At 40.5% G+C, this 15,109-nt stretch overlaps 1 protein-coding gene across 1 annotated transcript in view; it reads right to left on the bottom strand.

Annotated features, from left to right (window-relative positions):
• erich3 (glutamate-rich 3) overlaps nucleotides 1–8,691 on the bottom strand; it is a 49,593-nt gene extending 40,902 nt beyond the window's left edge. The window contains exon 1 of the mRNA XM_046872289.1: nucleotides 8,647–8,691. The gene's annotated coding sequence lies outside the window, so the exon portion shown is untranslated. The remainder of the gene's footprint in view (nucleotides 1–8,646) is intronic.
• Nucleotides 8,692–15,109: the final 6,418 nt, after the last annotated feature.

Raw genomic sequence — 15,109 nt, 5'->3', positions numbered from 1 at the left:
TGACCATCTCCAAGACCATCACTACATGTGACAACCAGAAGCCGTGTATGACTGCAAATGTGCGTGCGCTGTTGAAACAAAGAGACTCCAGTACAGAGAGCCTTCAGAACAGGGGACAAGACGGCCTTAAAAACAACAAGGGCCAAACTGTCTCGTGCCATCAGAGAGGCGAAGCGCGCACATGCAAAGAAAATCCACGGCCACTTCCAGGACAGTGGAGACACCCGGCGCATGTGGCAGGGCATCCAGGCGATCACGAATTACAAGACCATATCACCTGCTTGTGACCGTGACGCCTCCCTCCCAGATGCGCTGAATGACTTCTACGCCCAGTTTGAGGTACAGAACAACGTGAAGGCGAGGAAGACCATCCCTCCTCCCACTGACCAGGTGCTCTGTCTAACCACAGCTGAAGTGAGGAAAACTTTATGCAGAGTTAACCCACGGAAGTCTGCTGAACCTGACAACATTCCTGGCAGAGTGCTCAGGGAATGTGCAGAACAACTAGCAGATGTCTTTACTGACATCTTCAACATCTCCCTGAGCAGCAACGTTGTTCCCACGTGCCTCAAGACAACGACCATTGTTCCTGTGCCCCTGCCTCAATGACTATCGTCCCGTCGCGCTCACTCCCATCGTGATGAAGTGCTTCGAGAGGATCATCATGAGGCACATCAAGACCCAGCTTCCACCCTCCCTGGACCCCATGCAGTTTGCGTATCGTCCAAACCGTTCCATGGACGATGCCATCTCCACAACCCTCCATCTGGCCCTCACCCACCTGGATAACAAGGACTCATATGTACGAATGCTGTTCACTGATTTCAGCTCAGCATTCAACACAATCATTCCTCAGCACCTGATCGAGAAGTTGAGCCTACTGGGCCTGAACACCTCTCTCTGCAACTGGATCCTGGACTTCCTGACTGGGAGACCTCAATCAGTCCGGATCGGGAACAGCATCTCCAGCACCACAACACTGAGCACTGGAGCCTCTCAGGGCTGTGTGCTCAGTCCACTGCTGTTCACTCTGCTGACTCATGGCTGTGCACCAACGCACAGCTCGAATCATATCATTAAGTTTGCCAATGACACGACCGTGGTGGGTCTAATCAGCAAGAACGACGAGTCAGCATATAGAGAGGAGATGCAATAGTTAACTGCCTGGTATGGAGCAAACAACCTGTCTCTGAACGTGGACAAAACGAAAGAGATGGTTGTCGACTTCAGGAGAGCACAAAGCGACCAATCTCCACTGATTATTGATGGATCCTCTGTGGATCACCAAATTCCTTGGTGTTCATCTGGCAGACAACCTCACCTGGTCACTTAACACCAGCTCCATCACCAAGAAAGCCCAGCAGCGTCTCTACTTCCTGAGAAGACTGAGGAAAGCCCACCTCCCTCCCCATCCTGATCATGTTCTACAGAGGGACCATTGAGAGCATCCTGAATAGCTGCATCACTGCCTGGTTTGGGAACAGCACCGTCTCCGATCGCAAGACCCTACAGAGGATAGTGAGGACAGCTGAGAAGATAATCTGAGTCTCTCTCCCCTCTATCATGGACATTTACACCACACGCTGCATCCGCAAAGCACACAGCATTGTGGACGATCACACACACCCGTCACACACACTTTTCACACTCCTACCATCAGGAAAACGGTTCCGAAGCATTCGGGCCGTCACAACAAGACTGTGCAACAGTTTCTTTCCACAAGCCATCATTCTTCTTAACACACAGAACTGAAACAGAACTCGCACACACACACTCACTCACACACACTCACTCAAATGTGTGTTACTGAACTGTACAACCTGGACTAAACACAATCATCACTCATCTCGATCCACTCCACCACCATTTATCTATTTATTATTATTTATACTCGCACCTTGTATTACAGTAGAATGTTTACATGCTGTCTTTGCACCTTTGTATTACAGTACAATGTTTACATGCTGTCTTTGCACCTCTTTGCTGCTGTTTTTTTTGCACTATATTGTTCTGTTTGTACTCTCTCCTGGGTATAGTTTTTACATTTCTCCTTACACAGTACTGTATAATCAAGTATAAAGCAGGTTTACTAGTCGGCGCTATACTTGTTTTTTTGTCTTTTGTCTTGTCTTGTCTGTCTGCACTGTCTGTCTGTACTGTTTTTTGTTTGCACTGTTTGCACCAGGTTGCAATCGATGCACTTTATGTTTGTGTTGTTGTAGCTCTATGCTGTTGTTGTTTAGTGTAGCACCAGGGTTCCGGAGGAACGTTGTTTCGTTTTTACTCTGTACTGTGTACCACTGTGTATAGCAAAAATGACAATAAAAGCCTCTTGACCTCTTGACTTGAAGGAATATACAGTTTCACTACCGGTGTGTGTATTTCCTGCCTTTTTGTTCATTAAAGACTTTGTGTGCGCATACTTCGGCTTCCGCCTCATTCTCCGCATCACAACAGGGCTGATGTGCTCATATTTTCTAGATCTAGTGAGAACTCTTGCTGCTGCATTCTGAACTAACTGAAGCTTATTTCTGCACTTACTCCAACACCCAGACAGTAAAACGTTACAGTAGTCTAATCTAGATGTTACAAAAGCATGAACTAGTTTTTCTGCATCCTGTAACGACATCATATTTCTAAAGTGAAAGAAGGAGATCCTGGTGATATTATTCATGTGAGCCTCAAAGATAGACTTGGGTCAATAATCACACCAAGGTCTTTGACAGCCATACACACTGAAACAGAAACACCATCCAGAGATGCTACGGAATTCAGAAAGTTTGCTTCTAGCTGCATTTGGTCCTAGTAAAAGTACTTCCGTCTTATCTGAGTTGAGCAGAAGAACGTTATCCAGCATCCACTGTCTAATGTCCTTTACACACTCCTCAACATTGGTTAGCTGATATCTCACAACTGGTTTTGCTGAAATATACAGCTGTGTATCATCAGCATAGCAATGGAAGCGAATACCATGTTTATGTATAATTTCACCAAGAAGCAGCAGATATAAAGAGAAAAGCAGTGGACCTAAGACAGATCCTTGAGGAACACCAAACTTTACCTCAGAGAGTGTGGAGAACTCACCATTTACATCAACATACTGATAGCGATCAGTCAGATAAGACCTGAGCCAGGAGAGAGCTGTTCCCTTTATTCCAACAACATTCTTATGTCTAGCAAGCAGTATAGTGTGATCAATAGACATATAATGTTTTTTAACTCTGTTCTCTGTATTTATACACTACAATTTTGTATTCTTTTTGGCTCTTTTGTGACCTTTTACAGTAAAATCAAACCTTTATAGGATAATATAATTTAATTATTACATGACTGTTAGATTTTTATCATGCCCAAAAAAACTGGAGAGGTTTCCCATGCGATCTCTGATGCCTGTGGTGCCTTTTCTGATCAGGGAAGAATCAAACAGCACACAAAATGACGCAAATGTTCTTCTTCAGTTTAAAGCAGATAACAGACAAGTTTATATACACACTGGGAAAAACCTGAGCTAAAACTGTTCCTGATTGGTAAGAAGACATACAGTGCCTTGCAAAAGTATTGACCCCCCTTGTCATTTTTCCTATTTTGTTGTCTTACCTGGAATTAAAATGGATTTTTTGGGGGTTTGTATCATTTGATTTACACAACATGCCTACCACTTTGAAGATGCAAAATATTTTTTATTGTGAAACAAACAAGAAATAAGACAAAAAAACAGAAAACTTGAGCGTGCATAACTATTCACCCCCCCAAAGTCAATACTTTGTAGAGCCACCTTTTGCAGCAATTACAGCTGCAAGTCTCTTGGGGTATGTATCTATAAGCTTGGCACATCTAGCCACTTGGATTTTTGCCCATTCTTCAAGGCAAAACTGCTCCAGCTCCTTCAAGTTGGATGGGTTCCGCTGGTGTACAGCAATCTTTAAGTCATACCACATATTCTCAATTGGATTGAGGTCTGGGCTTTGACTAGGCCATTACAAGACATTTAAATGTTTCCCCTTAAACCACTCGAGTGTTGCTTTAGCAGTATGCTTAGGGTCATTGTCCTGCTGGAAGGTGAACCTCAGTCCCAGTCTCAAATCTCTGGAAGACTGAAACAGGTTTCCCTCAAGAATTTCACTGTATTTAGCGCCATCCATCATTCCTTCAATTCTGACCAGTTTCCCAGTCCCTGCTGATGAAAAACATCCCCACAGCATGATGCTGCCACCACCATGCTTCACTGTGGGGATGGTGTTCTCGGGGTAATGAGAGGTGTTGGGTTTGCGCCAGACATAGCGTTTTCCTTGAAGGGCAAAAAGATCATCGCATCTGACCAGAGTACCTTCTTCCATATGTTTGGGGAGTCTCCCACATGCCTTGGCGAACACCAAACGTGTTTGCTTATTTTTTTCTTTAAGCAATGGCTTTTTTCTGGCCACTCTTCCGTAAAGCCCAGCTCTGTGGAGTGTACGGCTTAAAGTGGTCCTATAGACAGATACTCCAATCTCCGCTGTGGAGCTTTGCAGCTCCTTCAGGGTTATCTTTGGTCTCTTTGTTGCCTCTCTGATTAATGCCCTCCTTGCCTGGTCCGTGAGTCTTGGTGGGCAGCCCTCTCTTGCCAGGTTTGTTGTGGTGCCATATTCTTTCCATTTTTTTAATAATGGCTTTAATGGTGCTCCGTGGGATGTTCAAAGTTATGGATATTTTTTTATAACCCAACCCTGATCTGTACTTCTCCACAACTTTGTCCCTGACCAGTTTGGCAAGCTCCTTGGTCTTCATGGTGCCGCTTGCTTGGTGGTGACCCTTGCTTAGTGGTATTGCAGACTCTGGGGCCTTTCAGAACAGGTGTATATATATATACTGAGATCATGTGACACTTAGATTGCACACAGGTGGACTTTATTTATGTAATTACGTGACTTCTGAAGGTAATTGGTTGCACCAGATCTTATTTAGAGGCTTAATAGCAAAGGGGGTGAATACATATGCACGCACCACTTTTCCGTTATTTATTTTTTTATAATTTTTTGAAACACGTTATTTTTTTCATTTCACTTCACCAATTTGGACTATTTTGTGTATGTCCATTACATGAAATCCAAATAAAAATCAATTTTAATTCCAAGTTGTAAGGCAACAAAATAGGAAAAATGCCAAGGGGGGTCAGTACTTTTGCAAGGCACTGTAATAACCAGAGATGTGTCAGTCCAGACAACGACTTTTTTCTATTGTATCTAATAAGTTATTTAGTGTGTGTAAAGCACAAATTAAAAGTTTTTTGTCAACAGTGCACTCTTAATGTAACAAGAGACATTGCCAGATCTCTGAAAGCTTTAGAGATAGCAATAGTGGAACTCCAGCATTTGGAGTCCACAGGAAATAGAGCATATTGAAGCCCTAGACAATGAAAAAGCCAACTGCTGGACACTACAGCACAGCGGGAGCTATTCCGCTCACACTTTAAAAGTGTCACTGAGATGGATGCTCCTTCCAAGTTCTTCTTCAGTTTAGAACAAAAGAATGGACAGAAAAAATTCATGCATGATGTGCTAGCAAAATAAGGGGATCTCGTGTCAGAGCATTCTGAAATTCGCCAGCAGACAGTCAGCTTCTTTTTAAAGCTGCATAGCAGTGAAAGGCCAAGGAGGTGGATAGAGAGCTGACACTGGGCGAGCTACAGTAGGCTCTCCAGGACATGGAGAACGGATGGGTGCCAGAAATAGAGGGTCTCCCTGTCGAGTTCTTCAAGGCATTCTGGGCAACAAAAGGGCAGGATGTGCTGGGGGTTCTACAAGACAGTGTAAAGGGTGGTCAGCTCCCATCGAGCTACAGGAGAGCCGTCCTGACCCTGCTGCCAAAGAAGGGAGACTTGACTCACTTGAAGAACTGGCATCTGGTGTCACTACTATGCACTGACTGCAAGCTGATGTCAAAAGCAATATCCTCTATACTGACTAAGGTGATAAAGCAGATCATTCACCATGACCAGACTTACTGTGTGTCTGGCAGGTCGATATTTGATAATGTGTACCTAATTTGTGACATTTTGGACATCTCCAGACTATTGGGCGTGAACACTGGTCTGATTTTCCTAGTCCAGGAAAAGGCTTATGACCGGGTTGAGCATGAATACTTGTGGAAGGTGCTTGAAATCTTTGGGTTCAACCCTGGTTTCATAGCCATGATCAAGGTGCTGTACAGTGAAATTGAGAGTGTACTGAAGGTGAATGGTGATTTATGTGCTCCTTTTAGAGTGTACATAGGTATAAAACAAGGCTGTTCACTGTCAGGAATGCTGTACACTCTAACTATTAAACCTCTTTTAATCAATCTGAAAAATGGTCTTTTTGGTTTTAATATTCCACACACCAATGCTTTACTTTACCTGTCAGCATATGCAGACGACTTGAAAGTAATGGTGGGATCCCAGTCTGATGTAAATATTTTGATTGATGTTTTAGAAGACTTTGAGCTTTTATAATCAGCGAACGTTAACTGTGGAAAAAGTGAAGCAGTTTTAGTTGGGCAGTGAAGAGGTGGGAAGCCAACACTCTCAGGAGGTTTGGTGTGAAAAAGAGGTGGTTTTAAATATTTGGGTGTCTACCTGGGAAGTAACAAGTTTTTAAATAATAACTGGGAAGGCACTTTAGGTAGAAACAGCTGGTTCCAAAGATGTCCTACGGGGGACGAAAGCTGTTCATCAACAACTGGCAGCGTCGTCTCTCTGGCACAAGCCAAATCTGCTAGCAAACATCCAGGCCTGCTCGTTGACTTCTTCTGGGATGGTCTGCACTGGATTCTGCAAAGTGTCCTCCATCTGCCCAAATAGGAAGGGGGGCAATGGCTGGTTCAGCTGGCCAGCCGAACTGCAGCCTTTCGCCTCTAGTTTATTCAGAGACTCCAAACCATGCCCAGAAACCTGGTTTGGAGGACAGCAGCCGGTGAACTGTTGCACATGGTGGGAGGACTGGGACTGGACAGAACTTTGTTTTTAATGGACACACACACATTAGATATCTCTGGATTACCAGTCTTTTACCATGGACTTTAAAAAAAAACAGATTAAAGTCTGCGGAACAGTACACTGGCTGCTGGAGGAGCCCCTGGTCTACGAAAGTCACCTGGACATCTCCAATGCGACCATCCCCACACTGCCCAGAGCTTTGATTTCCTCTAAGATCGTCACACTCCGAGAGCTGGTTGAGGAAGCTGCTCTACAGGGCCTGTGTTAAGGTTTTAAATAAGAATAAACTGAGTGGGAGGGTGGACCCCCAGAGAAGAAATGTTCTTGGTTTTAATGCTGATATTAAACCAGAGTGGAGACACTGTACAAACCACCAAAAAAAAACAAAAAAAACTGCTGACCTCCAGTGGAGGATTTTACACTGCATCATCTCTGTGAACTTTTATTTGTATTTTAAACCCTGATGTTCTACAGGATGGTCCGTTCTGTTCACAGAGAGAAATTGTTTTTCACACTTTTACTCACTGCTCCAGGTTACAGTCACTGTTTGTGTTTTTAAAATGCATTTTAACTTCCTTTAAAGTGATTTTTTTTTTTATTCTTAGTTTTAAGCTCGTCAGAAGAAACAGGTTTATGTGTCAACTAGTTAATTTAATTTTACGTCAAGCAAAAATGGCAATATACCTGAGCAGGAAAAACTCCAGGATTGTTGTTGATTTTAACTTTTACAAGAGTATAGGGGATCTGAAGATGTTCAAGGCTGTGTGGTGTTGTGGAGAAGCTCTTCCTCTAGATGTCTGGTTCTGCTCAAGGTTTCTTTCTTATGCCATCTTGGGGAGTTTTTCCTTGCCACAGTCGCCACCGGCTCGCTCATCAGGGACAAACTTACTTATAAAGAACATATTCACTTTTAATCACCACATTATCAGTGTAAAGCTGCTTTGAGACAATGTTCATTGTTAAAAGTGAAATACAATTAAAAATGAATTGAATTTAATTGAATGTCCGTACAGCAGAGTCCCTGACTATCTTTAAGCGATGATTGAAGACTTACCTAAACACTTAAATTAGCACTTTACAAGTTTGCGTTGTAGAATTCAAGAGTTATAATTATATTAAGTTTGTAATCTTGCATAACAGTGTAAATTTATTCATTACTAGAGAATTAAAGCACGTTTTGTACGTCGCTCTGGATAAGGGCGTCTGCTAAATGTCGCAAATGTAAATGTAAATGTAAATGTTTGTTCATTAAAAGAGAAAGAATTGTACTTTGCACCAGAGCTCGGCTAAATAATTACACCAACCCCCATCTTTAACTGTCATTGCCTTGTTTATTGATGTATATTTAATGTTATTTATTCATTTATCTATTATCTATTTATTTTACTTTATGTCCTGATACCTGATACCATCCTGAACATGACGTGATTAAAGTCAAATAAAAAATTGAAAAAGTAAAAAAAAGTCTCTCTCTCTCTCTCTCTCTCTCTCTCTCTCTCTCTCTCTCTCGCTCTCCAGTTACTAAAATCACCATATCTAATGTACCCAGATGTATCAAAAATGAAGTGATGGAGAAGGAATTGAGTAGATCCTGTAAAATCGCCAGAGAGGTAAAACCAATCTTGCTGGTTGCAAAAACCCAGTTTTAAAACACATCCCATCTCTCAGGAGACAGACTTTAATCTCAAACTCACCCAGTGAAACACTAGATGTGACTTTTCCGGTGGTCAGTAATGATCCGTCATGGTGCACGTGAGTTTAGAGAAAATCGATGTTTTCAGTGTGGTGTGGTGATCACAAGCGCTTCTCCTGTCTGCATAAAGAGCGCGGGGGGAATAAAAAAGATGGTGCAGAAAACACCAAGATCATCACAGAGCAGGAGCAGACAGAACAGCACTGTTAATACCAGTGTCCAAGACAACGAGAAGCCCAGCTGCAGTAGTGCTGTGAATAGTGTGATTCAGAGTAGTGTTTCTTCTGACCAGAACAATGTTAGTAAGATTGGAAGTCAGAGGATCAGTTACTCTGATGTCACTAAGGGAATGAGGAGGAACAAAAGGTACTCTGAAGCTGAAGTTGTGAGTCCAAGTTAAAGTTTCTCTGATGTCTGTAAGAGAGTGAGTCAGAACACTAGTGACTCTGGCTGCACTGATGCCATTATAAGTGTGTGTTAGTAACAGATATGATGTCCTCAGTGATGAACAGGAAGAAATACAGAGTGAGTGACAAAGTGATGATATGTACACATTTTCAGAATCTACAAAATAAGTTATGTATGATGAGTCTGTTACTGATTTAGACACGTTTAAAAGCCAGGACACCGACCTGCATGCAGTCAACCAGATCAACGTGTTTTTAGATGAAACTAGGGGAAAAAGGGGTCTCCAGTCCACTAGGGGTGAACTGGAGAAGTTTTTCACAGATTTAAATAAGTTTATCTTGTCAGTGATGAAAACCAGTGTTGGGGGTAACGCGTTACAAGTAACGTGCGTTACGTAATAATATGACTTTTCTGGAGTAACGAGTAAAGTAGCGCGTTACTTTATAAATGTACACATTAATATCTGAGTTACTTTTCAGTTAAATTATTTTGCATAAAAAAAAAATCAATACTGAATTAAAATAAACGTAGTCACGTAGAATCGCGCACTCATACATGCGAGCCGCGGGAACAGAAGCTGGTCAGAAGCGGAGATGACAGGCAGAGCATTACATCACTGTGATGGAAGTGTTCTTATTATTGTGAAATAGTGGAGGAAAAGGAGAAAGGAATAATGGTTAAGTGGAGATTATGTGTTTGGTGAAAAGCTCCTGTTAACTGCAAAAAATACCACTTCAAAAAAAAAAAACATCTGCATGCAAAGCACAGCACTACAGATGTGTGTGTGTGTGTGTGTGTGTGTGTGTGTGTGTATAATGTTGAATATATGGAAATGGAGACAGAAATATAGAAAACCTTTGCCGACTTTCCACCACTGCAGATCTACTGACTGCTCAGAATAAAAGTTTTCCGTGGGAGACACATGTACGATGCCGTCGCAGCGGAGATGGAGAGAGAGAGTCAAGTCAAGTCAAGTCAAGTTTATTTGTATAGCGCTTTTCACAACAGACATTGTCTCAAAGCAGCTTTACACAAATCAACAGTGATGGTGAATGGTGTGCATTTGTCCCTGATGAGCAAGCCGTGGCGACTGTGGCAAGGAAAAACTCCCTTAGATGTTATGAGGAAGAAACCTTGAGAGGAACCAGACTCAAAAGGGGAACCCATCCTCATCTGGGTGACATCAAGAGTTTGATCATAAATCTTTCAACAGTACAGAACACTGGAGAGTGAGAACTAACATGATTACTGGAGTATAAGATTATAAGTGATGTTCTTTCTGCAGTCTTATACAGTCTATATGGTTAGTAGCTCCGAGTTTTATAAGCTCAGCATTTGTGATCATCACAGATCCAGCATCAGCTTCTCCATGCCAGAGCCTTTAAACACTCCAGGAGGTCCAATGTCAAAACTCCACACATGTAGCGGGATCCAAATGGCACTGGTACGTCTCTAGATGGTTCAGAGAGAGAGAGAGAGAGAGAGAGAGAGAGATAGTAAGAGAGAGAGGGTGGGGAGTTAGAGAGAGAGAGAGAGAGAGGGGGAGAGAGAGAGAGAGAGAGAGAGAGAGAGAGAGAGGGGGAGAGAGAGAGAGAGAGAGAGAGAGAGAGAGAGAGAGAGAGAGAGAGAGAGAGAGAGAGAGAGAGAGAGAGAGAGAGAGAGAGAGAGAGAGAGAGAGAGAGAGAGAGAGAGAGAGAGAGAGACAGAGAGAGAGAGAGAGAGACAGAGAGAGAGAGAGAGAGAGAGAGAGAGAGAGAGAGAGAGAGAGAGAGAGAGAGAGAGAGAGAGAGACAGAGAGAGAGAGAGAGAGAGAGAGAGACACAGAGAGACAGAGACAGAGAGAGAGACAGAGAAAGAGACAGAGAGAGAGAGGGGGGGGGAGAGGGAGAGACAGAGAGAGAGACAGAAAGAAAGAGAGACAGAGAGAGCTAATTTGCTCTTTGTGGGAAGATAAACTGCCACGGTCACAGATAAAAGCATGAACTTTGTAAAAGCGTTCAGAATGTTTGAAGCTGATGATGAAGCAGAGAATGATGTAGACGAGGACGAGGTCATATTTACGGAATTGCACAATGTTTTATGAGATGACAGCAAAAGGTATGTTCTCCCGCCACATCACCGGTGTGCAGCCCACACAAAGCACGTAAATTATCACAACAGAAACATTTTAGATTAAAGAAACACCATACAGAAATCAGACATGAAACCAAACCTGCCAGCCCTAAAAGTGGCACTACTACATGTAAATAAAAGTTAATGCACATGGGTCTCTGCTTTTCTCATCTGTCTTTCAATACTGTCAATATTTCAATGCTTACTATGTTTTCACCACCGTTCACTATGGAAATCCTACACCTTGGCTCTTTAAATGTGAATGGGCGTAGAGATAAAAATAAATGGACAGTATTAAAAGAATGTATTACCCTAAAAGAGCTAAGCTAGAAGCTAGAGAGCTAGAGCTAAGAGCTAGAACATTATGTTTTCACAAGAAACTCATAGTGATGAGAGCAGTGAGGTAGACTGGGACCAACCTGAGCGCTGGAGTAGCAAAACTCTTTTTCTGTTAGGGGACGAGGTGGAATTGGGCGTCCGCTTATGATTAGAGCAAAATTCAAAGACACAGAATTTTTTTCTGCTAATATCTATGCTCATAATACCGGAAATTAAAGAGCTGACTTTTTAAACTCAAAAACACAATTTTCCTTCCACACAAGACGCTTTTCTAGTCATTGGTGGGGATTTTAATTGTACACTAGATTTCACCGTGGACAAAAACAGTGAAGAACCTCATTACTAATCTGTAAACGTTCTAGAGAAAGTGATGTCTCAGTTAAAGCTGCTTGATGTTTGGCGAGAAAAGAATAAAGGATTAAAACAGTATATTGAATGTAAAGTATTAAATGTAAAGTATTAAATATGAAGTATTGAGTGTACAGTGTTGAAAATAAACAGTTGAATGTTTTACTCAGTGTGTGTTTTTGTGTTTATAGAGTGAATAAAAATGTCTACTGCAGTGGGAAGGAAAAAGTGGACTCCATCATCTTAGGTGGGGACTTTCAAAGGGCATTAAATTTCCTCCTAGAACTGATTTTACACATCTTACAATGAATGCTTTTATTGCACATAGTTGATATTTGGAGAGAAACATATCCACAGCAGAGATGCTACACCTGGAGCAACAAAAACCTCTCTAAGCAGTCCTGGCTTATCTCTCAAAGCCGAGCAAAGAACTGCAACTCAGTAAATATTCCTGCCACTTCTCTTACAGAACATAGAGCTTTCTCTCTTCGGGTTAATCCTTCAGCATGCCTCAAATGCAGCTCAGCTCCCTCTTACTGAAAATTCAACAATTCTCTTCTCACGTTTGAAGTTGTTAAAAAGAATATGGAATCATTAATAGCGCAGTATTGGAGGAAAGCGTCAGTGTTCGATTCATACTGTGGTCAATGGGAGCTGATGAAATTTGAAATAGGAAAGTATTTTAGAACATGTGATAGTAATTTAGCTAAACTTAAAAGCACAGAAGAAAATAGGGTGTGGTGTCTCAAGTTGCAGCTTTTACTTTTAAGTCCCCAGAGTTACTTTGTGAATCTGATCAACTTGAATTTGCTAAACTGCAGTATAAATGGTATATAGGGTCTAAATGAATAGAGGAGGGAGAATGCAATGTCATACTTTTTTAGATTAAAAATTAATTATTCTAAAAACTAATTAATTGAATGTTTAAATGTCAATGGGACTATCACGAACAATTCCCAAGAGATTGCAGGTTTCTGTGCTGATTTTCACAATTACCTTTACCAATTATTTAGAAGAGGCAACCTGTGCATTTCTAGAATCTATGAAACTTTGCAAGACTATTTCAAGAGATGACCTTATTAGAGATAAATAATTATATATCTAAATATCTAAATAATTAATATATATTATTATATAAATCTCCTGGATTGAATGGGCACAGAGTTTTATACATTTATGTTATTGAAATATTCCACTTTTTACTTAGAGTCTTTAATGAAAGCATTCAGAATTAAGACCTCACCCCAAACTCTCAATCAAAGTTGAATTTTCTTTAATCGCAAAAACTAAAAAGAGGTATTTAATTGACTATTGGCATCCTATATCTTTACTTAATAATGATTACAAAATTTTAGCTTTTATATTCACCAAAAGATTAAAATCTGTTCTTCTTCTTCATCTTCTTTCGGCTTCTCCCATCAACTGGTTCTTGATCTATTAGATTAATCAGAATTGTTACATGAGGGAAGCTTCATTCTCTTTTTAGAATTCTTTAAAGCTTTTAATTCTTTGGAACACCAATTTATTATTATATCCTTGTATAGATTTGGTTTTGGAGAAAGTGTTTGCAAAATAATCAAAACTCTTAGGAGTTCGACAAGAATGTCCAATTTCTCCTTATTGATTTCTTTTCTCTGTGCAGTTACTGTCAACATTTATAAGTGGAAAGTGCATTCAGGGAATTTGTATAGATGATCAATAAATCATTATTAGTCAGTTCGCAGTTGACACCACCTTATTTTTAGGAGATGTTTCCCGAATCCCCCGAGCAATTAATCACAAAGATGTTTTCTGCAGCGTCCAGTTTTCACCTAAACATAGGTAAAAGTGAATTAAAGATTGCACTGTACATTTCATTTATGGAATTCCAGTTACATTTAAAGTTACATATTTAGGCATTGTAATTACAAAAAAATCAAAATAATTGGTGTATCCTGAATTCTGAACCTATGAAAGTAAAGGCCCTAAAAAGATTCAGTCTGTGGTCTCTGAGACAGGGTACTGCTTGCTAAGGCTGAGGGCATTTCTAGGTGGTCCTATACCGTGCTCTCGTTTCTTGATTTTTCATCCCTAAAAAACACTTTTTAATCAACTGGATTAAACAGTTTTTGTGTAATTCAAATTCAGTCTGGAATTTTATCCCTAAGTATTGTTTTTCCAAACGATGTGTCTCCCCTTTTTACTGAGTTGCAATTATAACATTGATAGAATCCCTTAAGTTATCTAAGTTTTATAAGCAAGTATTACTTCCATAGTTCCTAATCTTTAAGCACAATTTTGTTATTTTATTTGGAACAATCAAGACATTGTGTTAGAGACACTGTCTCTATTTTTATTTTTTTCAAAATTGAGTTGAGAAAAACATTGACAGTTGCTCATTTAATCGAGAAGGTCTCATTTTTAATTATACAGAGTTTCTCCAAAAATGTAATTTCCCAGTAACTCCTAGGGAATTCTCTATTGTTATGGATGCTATTCCTAAAGGTGTTGTTATGCTTCTAAGAGGGACTGTGAAATCACTTCCTACTTTTCCTGTCTCATTAGACCCATTGGAAACACCAGGGGAAACTGCTTTTTGTCACATCCCTCAGCACGTAACTTCAGAATTCATTCTCTCTTTCAAAAAGCGCTTACAACAACTCCTTATGTAACACATATGTAATGTCTGGGAAAAATGTGTTAACAATATTTAAAAAAAGTATGGACACTGCCACTGAAATACTTAATAATGAATAAAGTCAGAGAAATGTTATTTTAACTTCTGCATAGATTTGATCACGCTAAAGCATATTTAAAGAGATTCAAGTCAGACAGACACAAGCTGTTCCTCGAATGAATCTGCTCTTCATATTGTCTGGGATTGTTCTCATACCCAATTATTTTGGATTGAATTTTATAACCTGTAACTTGCTTTTAGATTTTCCTTTTGTTTGGTTTCTACATAAAAAACTAAAAAAAAAGGCAAATATGATGAACGCTTTATTATTTATCTTTTATTGTTTTCCAAATCCATATTCATCATAGCAGAAACCCATATCATGGATTTTGAAATTGAAGTCTGGCAACATTTTGGTGTGATTTCATCCTCAAAGAACCTGAAAGCTGTGAATATAATCAGCATGTGCCACCGTTTTAAGTTATTTTGCAAAGACTTGAATTTTATATTTGGTCATTTACTTGCGACTCGTGATTTGCTTTATTTGTTTGTTTTTCTACTTTTTATCCGCTAGAGAGAGAGAGAGAGAAAGAGTGTGTGT

Source organism: Silurus meridionalis, chromosome 17 (genome assembly GCF_014805685.1).
Source record: "Silurus meridionalis isolate SWU-2019-XX chromosome 17, ASM1480568v1, whole genome shotgun sequence".
Lineage (NCBI taxonomy): Eukaryota > Metazoa > Chordata > Actinopteri > Siluriformes > Siluridae > Silurus > Silurus meridionalis.
Note: the sequence above shows the minus strand (reverse complement) of the source record. Positions and strands in the feature narration are given on the sequence as shown.